Below are 14370 nucleotides of genomic sequence, written 5' to 3'. Positions count from 1 at the left end.
TTGCCCGTACATAATTACTGTATTTAGCCAGCTACAGTGAATGCTAAAGGTAACCTAGAATACTGCATTTTTAGGTGGGGAACCACCATTGAAAAGAAGAAATTATTCAGCTCTTTTAACATAATGCTATTTCATTTCTCTAGCTATTGATGAGATGAATACTCATCAATGGATGATCGAGAATTATGGGCTCTACTATATATGGGATTTTTCCAGTCAATTAAACTTTATATCTTCTTATATTGGTTGTACTACCTGAAATATTTTTGTCACAATGGTTGTAGGAAAAAGAATACAAAACAGGAACTCCCACCAAATAGCGTTGGCTTTTGTTCTCCCTAAGTTTAAGACAATAGAATGGGCAAAGGAGGGATAGTTCCTCAAAAACATTAGCCAATTTCTCTCTCTAATCATGACGCATTTGTACCCTTTGGGTTTGTCAAGAAAGCACTGTTGTGAAAGCAGGGCCACAAGTGTACGTTACTCTTGCTCTATCTATAGAGACCATGTTAGAAATTAATGAATTTCCTACCAGAGATCAAGGTACATTTTCAGCTGCTTTGTTCATCATCAGAACCAATGTGCTCAGTGCTAATTGCCCTTTGGTTTTTAATTGACTAGTTAATTAACTGTATCAGATAAATTAAAAATCCCATTTCACTTTCTTCAGGTAGGCTCGACTGTTTTATTTCAGTGTAAAAAACATCTATGGTCAGTAGCGATGGGAAGATTTTCAGTAATTTTTGCAACTGCCTTTCAGGCTTGCTATTCATGGGGTAATTTACTACCAACTTAAATCAAAAATAAATCCAAGTGAAACGTTTACGATTTAAAATAATGATTTTGATGGGGAGACCCTGCTTGCTGTCAAGTCAAGCAATGTGGCATGATAAATTATTCTATCATTTTCTTTGTTTTCAGAATATAAGCTATCCTTTATGATAATTGTTATACCAAGTTCACAAAATAGGCAACCTTAATAGATGTTGGATTAATAGAACACAATGATGTAGCCCTTGTAACAAAATCATAGAGCATGGCTTACTTTTGGGAAGGTAGAATGACAGGATAAGTGGTAAGTAGTATAAAATAAATGCAAATGCGTTTGTCCCAGAAGTAAATGACATCTGCATATTATTTTATGTTTGGTTTCCTGGTTTTGTTTTGTTTTGTTTTATTGTGTCTGAGATGGTTTTGAGATAGAACATGAGGTTGCTTTGAATTCATAATCCCTCTGCTTCAACTTTGCAAATGCTGCACTGACTCCTTGTTAATTTTGCCTGTTTTCAAATTATAGAAACAAAGCTCAGCCAGCCATACAGTCTCTCTCAGAAGCTCAGCACGGTTCCTAGCGGCCATGCAAACATGCTGAAAGAGGCCAATGTGAGAAAACCGGCACTTAAACTGCAGAAAAACCCATCCCTCCCACTGAATTTTAAACCTAAAGGCACTTCTGTATACAGATGACAAGGGCAGACATTTCACTCGCTTAGCTGAAGAAACAGAAGCTCAGAGGACATACATTGTTTCCACATTTTAGTTCAGGATTGAGAAGAAGCACCAGGCCTTGAAGTCACATGGGTTCTCCCTATTTTTGTGTCCCTCTTGATCTGTTACAATGGGTATATCTCCTAAGCTCAGCTGCAAATTCTGTGTGTGCCTGCATTTATATCTGCAAAATAAAGCTAAATGCTGCACATATTCTTTGGTATTCACATTACCCATCATCGGAGAATAAAGGTGAGCAATGCAGCTGGCATTTGGAGGGTTACAACATTCGTTCTTCATTCATAAAAGCAGGTAATAAGAAACACCAGCATCTCAAAGCTTAATAGATGTGGCAAGAGGAAATAAAACTTGCCATAGTCTTAGTGCTATCTTACTCATAGGAGAGATTCGATTGTGTTTATCTAGTTCATTCATTGGGTTGCATGGTTTTGTTTTGTTTCCTGTGTATGCAGGATGGATTACTAGAAAGGTCTGGGCACATCCTATATTACAATAAAGTCCTATATCAGAACAATGGGCACAGTGAAGAAAGACTAGATACAGACCCAATTTGAATAATAAATTGTTTTTATGTTCTTAAAAAAAAAGTGTATCCTGAAGTGAGTTGCTAATTTAATTTTTCACAGGTTGTTGTTAAAAATGGACCAGAAAACTGCTAATTCTTTTTTTTAATTTATTTTTTATTTTTCCATTTTTTATTAGGTATTTAGCTCATTTAGATTTCCAATGCTATACCAAAAGTCCCCCATACCCACCCACCCCCACTCCCCTACCCACCCACTCCCCCTTTTTGGCCCTGGTGTTCCCCTGTACTGGGGCATATAAAGTTTGCGTGTCCAATGGGCCTCTCTTTCCAGTGATGGCCGACTAGGCCATCTTTTGATACATATGCAGCTAGAGTCAAGAGCTTCGGGGTACTGGTTAGTTCATAATGTTGTTCCACCTATAGGGTTGCAGATCCATTTAGCTCCTTGGGTACTTTCTCTAGCTCCTCCATTGGGAGCCCTGTGATCCATCCATTAGCTGACTGTGAGCATCCACTTCTGTGTTTGCTAGGCCCCGGCATAGTCTCACAAGAGACAGCTACATCTGGGTCCTTTCGATAAAATCTTGCTAGTGTATGCAATGGTGTCAGCGTTTGGATGCTGATTATGGGGTGGATCCCTGGATATGGCAGTCTCTACATGGTCCATCCTTTCATCTCAGCTCCAAAATTTGTCTCTGTAACTCCTTCCATGGGTGTTTTGTTCCCACTTCTAAGGAGGGGCATAGTGTCCACACTTCAGTCTTCATTTTTCTTGAGTTTCATGTGTTTAGGAAATTGTATCTTATATCTTGGGTATCCTAGGTTTTGGGCTAATATCCACTTATCAGTGAGTACATATTGTGTGAGTTCCTTTGTGAATGTGTTACCTCACTCAGGATGATGCCCTCCAGGTCCATCCATTTGCCTAGGAATTTCATAAATTCATTCTTTTAAAAACTGATAATTCTCGTTCTCAATAACAAATGGAGAATTAAACTGCATAGACAAATTACTAATGCTAAGGAGAGATTGAGTATTTTTTCTGTAAATTTATTTCATTGGAACTCCATTTTGATATCCAAACTCTGATACATAGTACAAATTACAGAAATCCATGGCCATTCTCTGCTACAAAGTAAGTTCATGGCCACCTTGGGTATATGAGACCTTGTCTCAAGGAACAAATGAACAAAAACAACAAAACAAAAGCAAAAACAAGCAATATAGACAAACACAAGGGTTAGTGCTCAAATAAAATCATTATTGATAGCATACATGAGAAGGAAAATTAATCTATGTGAATATTATATCATACAGTCTATTAAAGATGGACCTAGAGATGTTTTTAGTGATAAGCTCACTAATATTCAATATTTAATAAGATGTTTCATTGACAGAATTACTGAATAATAGGAAAATAAATATCTAGATTAAAAAATGACAGAGATTAACACACATAGAGGCAGAGTTGTAGAAAGTAAAACTACTAATAAGTCTAACTTGATGGTATTTAAGTAAAGTACTAGAAAATCTTGTGGTTAGACATAAGACACTCTCATATTTGAACTTACTTAGATTGCAAGTAGGTTGTACATCAGTGGTCTATAAAACAACAACAACTACAACATTTTCTAAAAGGTAAAAACCTCACATTGCCATAGAGTATTAGGGCAATATTCAGAGTTTTCTTGCCTTTTGAAATAATTACTCATGTCATTATGTCCATTAGTGAAAAATGGTGGCCAAAAGAAGGGAGGTTAGCCTGCCATTTTTATCCATAATTTTGTTATCAGGTATGGGTTTGTACTCTGTTTTGAACATATGCTTTAAAACTTTGACAAATTGAAACACTCTCTTGGGAGGTAGAGCCAGGATGATGAAGTAGCTTGGAGCCATGAGTTATGAGGGTCAGTGGAAAGAAATGAGTATGTTTAGCCTGGGGAAGTGAGGATTTCACAGACAGAGGAGAGTCATCTTCAAATATTTGAAGTGCTGTCTTGTGGAAGAAGGATTAAACTTATTATTTGTGTCTCGGGAGAGCAGAACTGAGACCAAAGGGTGGACACTTCAGAGCAGCAAATCTCAGCTTAATAGCAGCCCTGAGCATTTTAACAAGTAGGATGTTTAGCCAGTGGTCAAGTGAACCAGCTGTGAAACCTAGGCATTCTGGGCCACATACACATTTCGTAGGTCTGGGATTTTAGAGAAAGGAAATCAGACTGAATATATTTGGGTGCTACGTTGAATAGAATGTGAAGGGGAGAATCTGTTCAGAGGATTTAGAAACAACTGTTGGGTACATGCATAAGAGAGTACAAAGGAAAATTTCTCTATATAATATATCCTGATAGAGTAAATATTAATGATAAGAAGTATATACTGTATAGCTATCTGTTACCTTTTCTGGAATATGTTTGAGGGTCTTTCTAATCCAGTACAAATTTAAACCAGATGACCTCGTTTGTCTTTATAAACCAGTAGTATTTTATGTTTATGTACAAAAGCAGCAAGCTGAGAACTCTTCTAACCATGGGTCATTCACTGCTATTTGTAGAGCTATATTCATCAACATGTGTTTAAAACTTAGAAAACCCCATGTAAATGTGGATATAGCAACTTCACTTTATCTGTCTCTTAATACAGTACCACTGGGTCCAAATATGCTATGCATAATGCTAAAACCCAAACAACATACATCAACTGGTTAGTTCAAATTGATGTAGCCAGCCTGTATAACTAGACCCAGAAAACAATCAATCAATTAAGGATTGCTATGCATAGACTGAGGGAACAGCCTACAGTCTTAACAGACAGCCCATTTTGCTCTCCATTTTATATCCTACCTTGTCCCCGAACACATTATACTGGTCATCTCTTAGTTGCATCAGTTGGATAAAAGTTATATACACTGACTACTCTAGCAGGACATTAAGGGAGAGAAAACTAAGATAAATTTATGAGTGAAAAACTAAATGAGAGGAGCTTAGTAACCAGGAATACTAACTAGTAAGGAGAAAAGAAAAATCTCATTGACAAATATCAGCAAATCAAGTGATTACTTTTACAATGGCCAATAAGACAGACTCTGTAATTTCACCCAAAACACACTCCGTGGAATTTAAGAAGGCACAGATCCTCCTAATAATGCTGTGAATTAAAACTTTCTTCGTTGAAAATAGCCTAGATGGATGAAAAACTATTACAGATGGCACTTGGCAAGATTTCTACAGCTACTTTTGGAATGATGTAGTATGTCATCATACTAACACATTCTTAAGTAAAACTCAATAGTTTCCTTCCTGGGGAGTTTCTCCCTGCCCTTTCTATGTTTCTATACATTGAAAAACTGTTAGTGTTCACAGGTCTTTTTATTTCTTCTTTTCCTTTCTCTTTTTGTCTTTCTTTCCTTCTTTCTTAATATCTTCATGGCCTTTAGAAGCAAATAGATATATTCTATGACTTACATAAAATGAAAAATTGAAACAAAATATCTATAAATATGTGAAACCATATAATTGTAAGCCATTCCTTGCATTCATTGTGAAACATACACACACAGGTGTGCATGCATGTGGGAACACACAGAGACTGTTTTTCTAAAGCTGTGTGTTATGAAAAGAAAGCAAAAAGTAACTCACAGATCATATATAGGAAAAGTGTGCAGTGATTTCATCTTGTTCCTCTTGCCTGAAGACCCTGCTCACCAGCCCCTTGACAATTAGACCTTTAATTTCTATTCCACCAGTTTGCACACTAAGTCTACCATAGTAGCCCTGACCTTACCAAACCTGGAGTTGTTTCAGGAGGAAACTGTAGTTGCCAATTAGCAATGATGCTATAAAATCCTGAAAAAGTCCTTTGCTGCTGAGTTGCCAGCCAGTCAAACAACATTGAATCAGTCCAGGGATAGCCTTGATTGGCTAGTAGAACTGGTGGCTGATTGAGTATATAAGCTCTGAAAAGTCACTTTGGACGGATGGAGCAATGTGCAATTGATATCAGAGTGTCACACGAAAATGGCCTTTCATTTCAGTCTCCTAGAGTAAGGGGTGCTATGGAGAGAAAAATGTGAGGAAATATCTGTGGTTTCATAGCACTCACTCTCGGGAGGGCTTGGGTGACCCTGTGTGTGGATAAAGACCCTAATTCTTTGTCAGAGTCACCACTTTACTCTCACGGCTCACTGTGCAACAGGTAAAAAACACACTGTAACTCTAAGCTTGTGTGAACGAGGTTTTGACACTCTCAGTCCAATTTGTTCAGAGGGGAATGGAGAGGGGGCAAGAGTTAGGGACTCACTGGCTCTGGGGCCATCCCACGAACACGGGTCATCTCCAAGCTGTCAATGCTTATTTATCTCTTTAGAAATCCTTTCTACTTTTTCTAGTAACATAATAATTGTACAAAGTCATGTAGCTTGATCCCTGTTGCCCTGGATTTTATCAGTGTAAAATCAAGTGGGGACTGCACAGAGTGGAGGAATTGGCTTTATTTGGCCATCTTGAGATCTCCCACTTGCTTCACTTAAATCCAATCTTTGCTTCTTAAGAGGGAAGGGACTTTATAGAGCTCACTTTCTTCAGTAGGAATAAGTACTAACAACTCATAAACTGTTATTATCTATGGCATTTAATATTAACTAATCATAAAGGAAAAGGCTTTTTTGAAGTTGCTTCTGGTTCAGCTCATTTTGGTCCCTCTTCCAAGTGTTCTCTAACTGTGCCATCTTCCAAGGACATTAATGTTATTCCAGGAAGATTTACATAAGATCTCAATTTAATTATGTTAATTTTAATAACGAAATGAGTAGAATATTCATGGTGTATATATTTTTCACAATGTATTTTATGGCCATTTTTTCATTACCTTCTACATTCATATCTTCTGTACAAAGAAGATATTAAGTTATAAGAATTCAATTAATGAATGACTGATAAGAAAAACTTTGAATTTTTGTTCTTAATTTCTGGGTAAAATTTAAGACAGACTCCTAAAAAAGTAATGTCAGAGGTTTTGTTTTAAATAAAGAAGGGAAATAATGATAGTTAACCAGGGTTGACTACCATTAAGCAATTATGATTCAAATGGCATAGAATAGAAAAATATATGAATAAAGAACAAAAGACTCTTTTTACACTAAAATGACACCAGATAGGAATGTCATTCCTATGCATCTACACACATATGTGTACACATGTGTCTGTATGTATTGCAGAATGTCTTAAGCTAATGACTATTTGCTTATGTAACAGAGGTCCTATAGAGTTATGATAAAAATGAATATTTTAATCATGTATTTACCATGTGTATCATAGTTTCATTACAGAATGAGTTGGACATGTCTTGTGGCAATTCTGATATGAATAAACTACTTTGTTTCCCTTTGAATAAGAGTAGAGCATGTATCATCATGTTCACTACATGATACTTGACTGTTTCTGAACTTTCTGTTCTACATATCTGATTACTATCTCAGAGTATGCTTCTACTTATAGGCTCACATATCCTATGTTTATTGCATTTCTTGGTTAAACAAAGAACTTTGTAGACTGATTGAACTGGATCATATATTTTGTATGAGAAAACTCCATAATGTTTGCATAATGATATAACCTCTAAGTAACACATTTTTCAGAACATGTAGTCATTTCAGAGCAGTATGTAATTATGAATATGTTTTAGCCTGCATGCCCGGCACAGCATTGACTAATCTGTAATTTTCCTGCAGTGATTTCTATATCTGTATCTGAAGCTCCAGCATGATAAACGTGGACTCCCGGACTCCCGAAGGAAAGTCACACTTGGCTACACACCATTTTGTCACTAGAATGCCCATTCCTTGCACCACATAGCCCATGTATGAGTGTCTCAGTGGTGAGCATAAAAAATATAAATTTGAAAACAGTTTGATCACACTGAAAGATGCTACTCCTGCTTTTGTGTGGAAGTATAATCGCAGCTGCATCCTTCAGAAATGTCAGGCTCAACTTGCCTGTCAATGCTCAGAGCATCCTTGCTTTTCAGTGGATGTGTGCATATAAATAAACTAAATCCATATAGAAAAGCACATACATCTCTTCTTTCTAAATCACTTTCCTTCATTCTACCTGACTTACACGCCCTGAGGTCCCGGCCAGAGTGGTATTTTTGGCACAACATTGTTCCTGATTTCTCTATTGCCTACTGGGGACCTGCCTTTCAAATCTCTATTGTGAACTTTCTCATGAATGCCAATGATATACGGCTACATTCTTTCCTTCTAACTTTTCCTCCCCCCAGGCCCTCCAAGTACCCTGTGAAGACTTTGAAGATATCCATAACAAGATGAATAGCAATTACTTGTAATAGAGGAGAGAAAGGCAAAGGGCATTTTTATTGGTTCTGGGAAGATTTAACTACATTGATATAGCATTGACTAAAAAACCTCATAATCTCTAGAGTATGATAAATGACCACCTCTCTCTCAGCTCTGTCCCTGGAGGTTCTCTGGTGCTAACTGCTGCAGAGTATCCCTGATCACAGAGAAGTCGTCAGTCTCCATTCATTCTTGCATGTTAACTTTACTACATTCCCTGAACATTCAGTACTTTATTCACTCCCAATTCAAGTCAGAATAGGGGTTTAATAAGTTCCCTTGTCTTCTGGGGCTAATCTCCCTTCATTGAATACTCATGTTCCCATTAACTCAAGGAGAACAATCCCCTAAACAGCCTTCGAATTAGACACAGAACAACTAATTGGTCTTTGGGAAGCTTGCACATTGAGCCTGCTGGCATCAATGAGAACCTCCATTTGTGTACACTAGGAGATGAGACATGACTTCATGTGGCTACTCATGGATGATTAACATCCTATCTACTGCTGAGCTCATGGATTGCATTTCTAGACTATATATCACAATGTTAACTGTGCCCTTAAGACCTACCATTTCCAGGGGGAATACAATGACAGCAACAATGGTAGAAACTTCGATTATAAAGGAGATATCAGTGCAACTCTTGGGAAGAGCAATCTTCATGGACAACCTCACATTTGACCTTTTAAGTCAAGGGGTCAAATTTGAGCTGAAAAAAAGTTTTCAGTTCCACTTCTAGTCTTTATTCCAATTGCTTTACTTTAATATTTATATTCAAAGAATTCCTGGAGATAAAGTAATATGTTCTATTTTTTTAAGCGATTCATTTCTCCAAATGTTAGTTGGACTCTATTTGTAATAGTAAGTTACAGGGTAGCTTAGAGGAAAATGAAGTAATTCTTTTGTGGAAGCATAAAAACAGAGATTGAGCTATATGTACACATATGCTGGCACATGATTTGGATATATGCAGGTATGCCTATGTAGTTGAGATAAGTTATGAAACATCATTATTGTTAATGTAAGATCTTTGCCCCCATAGGCTTAGACTAAAATATTTGCACGCAAGTTCTCTGGCTGGGTGGTTTAGTAGATGACTCAGAGAATGAACTCACATAGGTTTGGTGATCACATCCAGTCGTGGTGTGATGCAGCAGCTCTAGGTCCCTCAGGGGACCACTGAGTGACAAGAGGGATTGAAACACGTCTATCTGTAGAGAGGCTTGGAAGGAGAGTATTTATCAGTTCTCAGTACAATATTGATTGATGGCTGCTTAGGTATGTATAAGTAATTTTGTTTATTTTGTATAATTACACAAAAGCATGCCTCCAAGGCCAGAAAATAGCATAGAGTTGGAAAAAGTTTTCATACTATTGGCCTTCAGGATTGCAATAGAGAGTACTAGCTAAAGGAGTGAATTCAGTAAGAGATTCGCTTGGGCAAGGACAACTCTAAACATATATATGGATATAGATTTACATATAGACTCAAACTACAGTAATCACCTCCATTTAAACATTGCCCTTGGACAAAGCTAGATGACCAACTAATTGTTGCTTATCAATCTTCTAATTTTATAATTGTTTGCTTCACAAAATTTGTTAAATTAATTGAATAGAATATAGAAGGATAAGATTTCAAATATAAAATCACCAGGTACTGAAGATACATTTTAAACTTTTTTGAAAAAAGTTCTATGTTGTAAAAAGTATGTCTGAAAGATAAGGGGAGGTTGGTCAACAAGCAAGCTTGATGACGTGAGTTTAGATTACCAAAAATCACATAGATAGCAGCTCAAGGCAGTCCCTGTATTGGGGAAGCAGAAACAAGCAGATCTCTGTGGCTTGTTGGCCAGACAGTCTAACCAATTTGTGAACTCAAGATTCATTTAGTGACACTTTTCCAAAAAATGGCAAGAGTAACTGACAAAGACACCTGGCATAAATACCTGGCCTCCACACACATGTCCACACATATGTGCACATACACAGGAGCATAAACTCACATACCCCGCATAAATAATAAATCAGTTTTTTTCTAATATTTTGGTAAGCAGCTTAAAGAAAAAAAATTAGTCTATGCAATCATGTGATTTTTTTTGCACAAAAGTAGCCTAATACATTAAATCTATTGTTACTGATATTTCCATAGAAATCTATATCTAACACTAATGCACGTAAATTTAATTGTCTTACATCCTTAGCAATTGTTCTATAGGAAATGTCCCTGTAAACATATTGAGATCAAGGGAGACATACTTAAAGAAGATTATATAGGATAATAGCTTTCCACATTTGATTATTTTATAAATTTTAAAGTATTCATGAGAAAGTGATTATTACGCACCTCAATTTAAAAGTGCTCAGTGACCATATTAATAAGTTATTTGAATTATGTCATAAAACGAAATGTAGCTCCAACTCTTTTTTAACTTGGGACTACCTCCAGGACAAATTCTTTGTGATCCTTTCTTCTGACTTAGAACTCACTATATAAGTGAGGGTGGCTTGGAAAAGATGGTTAAGGAACCCCACGTCTTAGCTTCCTTAGTTCTGGGTTTATAGGTACAGGAATACACTCATAGCTTTGCATGCAACATTATATCAGGCAGATAAGACCACATTTTTTCATCTGTCAGAAAATCAAGAGTTTCCCTAATAAGATAGTTTGTTTTAATCTACAAAATTCCAGAGAAGGAGGGAAGGCAGGACACTAACTGAAAGATAAACAGTGATGTAATTTTAGGCACATTTACTGGACTCCTTCATAAACACATTGTTATGTACATGTTACCTAAATTTTCAGCTTTAAAATAGCTCACTGCTAATCTTTACTGGGACTGATGATAATATATGGCTTCTATTTAAAGCAAATCCATTTTGTATGAAGTGGTTCCAAAGAATAATATTTGGAACAAAACTATGCTAATATTCTTTTAGAAATATATGCTAATCACTTACCCGCATACACATATTTACATAAATAATAATATGTATATAATGAACTGAACACATACACCTATTTGTTCCAAAATTGAAATGAAGATTAGATATGAAATGAGCAGTCGGATACCCAAGCAACTTCATGGAACTTAATAAAAAGCTTGATTTATTAGAAGTCAAACTATTTCCACTTATACTATGAACATACTTGAATTGCTAAAGGGAAAATTCAAAGATCTATTGTTATTAATTTGATCTAAAACTTTATAAAAAAAGAACTCATACAAGCATGGTGTTCATTAGGAAACGTGTGTCTTCAGCTTTTCATTTCATGGGTGCTCAGTGACTTTTATCACTGGAAAAGCAGCTTTGCTTTTAATGCATAGCTCATTGGTTTAATCATCAAGCTTTCTTTGTAGTAATCATTAATCTATACAATTATATTTTTGTGGAAGGTCCTGTCCCTAGTTTTATATATGGCACTAGGGGTATTGTTTGTTTAAACACCATGTTTTTACCTGTTTTTTGCCAATATTCCTGACTCTGTGCCCCATTACTGTTTCTCTCAGTGACCTCAACCATAACATTATTTTGTTGCTACTTTGTAACTGTAATTTTGCTTCTATTATGAATTGTAATGTGGTTCATATATACAGGGTATTTGATATGCAACCCCCAAATCAGTCATAAAAAATTGAGATACACTGTACTAGATGAATCCCCTAAATTGTTTTGAGTAAATGTTGATCTCATGACAAGTAACATAAAATCTATCCCTAGGTCAATGGAGTAGACAAGTTTGGGATGATTCACCATTCTATCTGATTCACTGTTGGCTCTGCTCATTTCAGAGTATCCTTGGAAGTGGGTACCAAGACAGGAAAACAGGTACAATATAAAATCTTAAAGGCATTTTTATGGTACAGAGTAATATTGAAATTTCTATCTGCTGAATGTTTGCTCAGCAATGAAAGAACAAACAGAAATTTCCAATCTTGAGCTAAAAGGGCCAGACACACTTTCTTATAACATTAAAATTGAGCCAGTGTGAGTGTGTGTGTGTGTGTGTGTGTGTGTGTGTGTGTGTTCCTGAGTTCTTGTCACTTTCTAAAAACTAGAATCACCTGTAAAAAGTGATTTCTTTTGAGGAATTGCTGTCATAAGACTGGCTTATGCTCTTGCCTGTGGGAGCATTTTCTTAATTAATCTTTGATGTGGGAAGGCCAGGGCCCACTGGGGCAGTGCTGTCCCTGGGCTGGTATGCCTGAGCTATATTTTTAAAAGTAGCTGAACAGGAAAAGGGAAGCAATCCGGTCAGCATTGTTCCTCCACGGCTCCTACTTCAAGCTGCCGCATTTTCCTGCCTTGGTTCTTCTGTATAATATACTCTAAAATTATAATCCAAGTGAACACTTTCTCCTTGAGTTTGATTTTGAACATAGTGTTTATCATAGCAACAGGAACACAACTAGAAGAGGATGAAATTAGTCCAAGGTATTTCTTTGGATTACCTATAGCAAATCAGCTATATGAAACTCTCTCAATCTAGAATAATTATTACAGACAACTATTCTCTTCTGTAAAACTCTAGATGTGACAGATTTACTTACTCTATTGTGAGAACTTACAATATGTTTTCTGTCTCTCATAAGATTTAATTTGTTTCCTTGAACAATTATTTTTAATGTATATGTACACACACTCAAAACTCAATTGTTGCTGTAGACATTGGGGAATATCACTTTGCCTGCTACATTAACTTAATGGAAGGCTCAAAGCATTTGAAGAAAAAAAATAGAAAAAGACCCTCCAGCTATAGCTTCAATTGTCTTTTCCCAATACAAAAGAGTTCAATCAACAAAATATATTTAATGCCTGGAATTCTCGATATCAGAGTAAGAGATTAGAATGTGAAAAACTTAATCAGCTATCACATATGTATATAAGACGCTGAATTAGTTTATTGGTTTTACAGATGATGTCCTCTGGTTATGTTGGCTGAGTCCAATTATCAATGGTATTTAATTATGTCCTTAATTTAATCTCACAACATCGAGGAAATAAGGTATGATTTCTTACAGAGTCATATGTATTTACATATATTTCTGAAATCTATTATCATTATTGATTGTTTAACTCATAAATTTTAGAAATGAAGTCATTCATGAAATTGGAAAGAGATATGATTTTTAAAACCTCATGGAATTTTTCCACCTGGGCTAATTATATATGAATATTAACACATAAGTAACACAGGCAAGCATAGTGCTCTATCTATCTATCTATCTATCTATCTCTCCCCTCCCTGTTTCTCTCAAATACACACATACACACACACACACACATACACACACACACACATACACACAAATAAATTGTTCTTCTTTGTTTGCAGTTATTGTAAAATTTTCTTATTCTACTGTATAAGTCTATATCATTTTAAAAACTCTCCTTTCAATTTTCTTTGGTGAAGACAGTAACTTGAATTTTTTCCATTTTGCTTGTAAGTAGCAGATACTCTACAGAGTAATATGATGCCTTATGCTATTTGTATGCTCATACATTATAACACATTATAGAAAATATTCGTATAATACATGGTCGAAAGAGATTAGTAGCAAATTCATAGAGTTGAATACATGGATGTGTTCCTTATCTCTGCTGATTCTAGAGAGATTAAACAAACCAAGATGAATAGGAATTGTGTTAACCAGTGTCCTACCGTCTCTGCCTGCGGATCCGGAGAAAACAACATCAAGTCAGACACAGGAGACTTTCTCCTTTTCAAGTGCTTTGTTGTATGTAAACTTCCTTATTGCTGTTATAAGGAAAGAGGCAGATTTGTAGACATAGCAAGACGTTCTAATGGTAGAGAATATATGATCTCTGACAACATCTTCTGCTCTTTAAGCCCAGTGCAAGGATTTCTTCCAATGACAAATGTGATATTCACAATCACAAAATCCCACTTACCACGTGCTGGATTGTACCACTAATGTATTTTATCCCAGTGTATACAAGTGTTAAAGGGTTCTGT

At 36.0% G+C, this 14370-nt stretch overlaps 1 protein-coding gene across 9 annotated transcripts in view; it reads right to left on the bottom strand.

Moving 5' to 3' along the window:
• Nucleotides 1-14370, bottom strand: part of Cntn6 (contactin 6) — a 370745-nt gene that overhangs the window by 301628 nt on the left and 54747 nt on the right. The window contains exon 1 of one of the 9 annotated variants that reach the window (XM_006506381.4): nucleotides 14056-14219. The exons of the other annotated variants lie outside the window; for them this stretch is intronic. The gene's annotated coding sequence lies outside the window, so the exon portion shown is untranslated. Of the gene's footprint in view, nucleotides 1-14055; nucleotides 14220-14370 lie in introns of those variants that run through there. 9 annotated transcript variants of the gene reach the window in all.

Source organism: Mus musculus, chromosome 6 (genome assembly GCF_000001635.26).
Source record: "Mus musculus strain C57BL/6J chromosome 6, GRCm38.p6 C57BL/6J".
In the NCBI taxonomy this organism is placed as follows: Eukaryota; Metazoa; Chordata; class Mammalia; order Rodentia; family Muridae; genus Mus; species Mus musculus.
This window is presented reverse-complemented; position numbering and strand designations above follow the sequence as displayed.